Source organism: Tupaia chinensis, unplaced genomic scaffold (assembly GCF_000334495.1).
Source record: "Tupaia chinensis unplaced genomic scaffold, TupChi_1.0 Scaffold000009_1, whole genome shotgun sequence".
NCBI classification, from domain to species: domain Eukaryota; kingdom Metazoa; phylum Chordata; class Mammalia; order Scandentia; family Tupaiidae; genus Tupaia; species Tupaia belangeri.
In genome coordinates this window covers 185,615-187,599 of record NW_006159439.1, presented here as the reverse complement: position 1 = coordinate 187,599, position 1,985 = coordinate 185,615, and positions in this window count along the sequence as shown.

The window sequence follows — 1,985 nt, the reverse complement described above, 5'->3', positions numbered from 1 at the left end:
AAAACCTCTTCAAATAAATAAATAAATAAATAAATAAATAATTGCTTATTATAACTAATATTAAAATTGTTGGCAAAAATTTTTAAGTTACATATAAATACCTGAATTAAAACTGAAAAGCAAATATGTATCCATATAAATTTCAAAGGTAAAAAATAGGAATGATCACTTAGACACCTAAGTTTTAGTGTATTTACAAAGACTAACAAAATTTAATATCATTTTTTAGAGGTTTTTGCCTTAGGGTATGTGTGCTCACCAGAGAGAGACAGACAGACAGAGGCAGTGAGAGGGAAATTGAGAAATCACCCCAGGGGGTGGGGTGGGGATGACCATGCTGTGATTCCTTACCTTCTATCCTCCTTGAGACAAAGTGGAAATATTATAGACAGTTTGCATCAATTAAGAAAGTTCAAGCAATTATTTAAATACATGGGACTATCCATTAGCCTTTAAAGTTCAAATAAATCACCAAAATATTACTATATCCAGCCAGGTGACTGGAATGTAAGTTTACAAGAGATTAAGAAAATCTCAATGATCCTAGCTCCAGTAATATCTTTGAAAAACACAATTGCAGAGAAGAAGAGATCTTCACATTTAAGAATATGCAGTGTCTGAAAAGTGGATTTGAAAGAGAAACTTTTTTTAGAGAGATTTTTTTTTTTTTGCTATAGGGTGCATGTGCTTGCCAGAGAGAAAGAAAGCAAGAAACCACCCCCCAAGAGGGGATGGCCATACTGCAATCCCTTCTCGTCCACTCTCCTCTACGGATTTTGGGCATGCACACACATGCACTGGCATTAGTTTTAAGTTGCCAGGAAACAATTTCATTTATTTAGTATAAAATGTATCATTTGTGACCAGCTCAGTCAGTTTCTAATAATGTGTACAAAAACAACATTTAACTTTTTAAAAATGTGGGCATACTATAAATCTTAAATTCAATCTCAGAAACAGTGTTAATAAGTACATTCCTTCTTAGAGGTTGCATTTCTGTTCAAGTGTCTTAACCCATTTAATCATGCTCCTAAATACTTCCTCATGGCAGGCAATTAAGACTCTGTAAGTATTCAGAAAATACATCTGTGTACCCATTTCTTTTGAGACAAGAAAGGAAAATTACTCAGCTATAATTCATATTCTCAATGAGTCATAATTACAATGACTCTGAACCTTTTGAACTCAAGGGCTTCTCTGTTGCATTTGAGATAAAAATATTCCATCCAGCAAGTTTCAAGCCATTCAGTGTATTCACAAGTAGGCAAGTGTACCTCTAATACTTACAATCCAATATATATCTAAAAATACCAGCTTTATATTTCAAGAGAGGCAGAAGATGATGATGGTGATAGTTATAATAATGACCGAGTAGATCACGCATAAATGAAAAAAATAAAACTTCAATACAACTAAATAAAGAGTCTTTCTACTTAACGCAATAACTGTAAGTTCTCACCTCGTAACTGTGAAGTGTTCTGGTTAGCAGTCCTTTTACTCAAAAATTACACGATCTGTCAATATTCAAAGGTTTACAGAGGGTACTAAATCTATGCTGAAATTAACTATGGATGATTCAAAAATTCCTTTCAGGATTATCTGCGCCCTGAGCACCACCATTCCACATGTACAGCTGTTATCGTCGCACTATCTTGGAGGTGCAGAATACATAGGAAATGGATGTTTCCTGTGAATACTTTTAAATATTCGTGGGCCTAAATATAGTTTTAGTTTATTCAATATCCACTCTTTTTATTATTATTATTATTATTATTTAGTTTTTGCTATAGAGCATGTGCTCTCGCCAAAGAGTGACAGTGAGAGAAAGAAAGGGAAAGTGAGATATCACACGCACACACACACACACACACACCGCTCCAGGGAAGAAAACTTCTCAATCCCTTCTCCTCCATTCTCCCTTCGTGATTTTGGGCATGCATGCACATGCACCCAGCATGTTTTTCAAGTCACAGGTCCAAAACTCA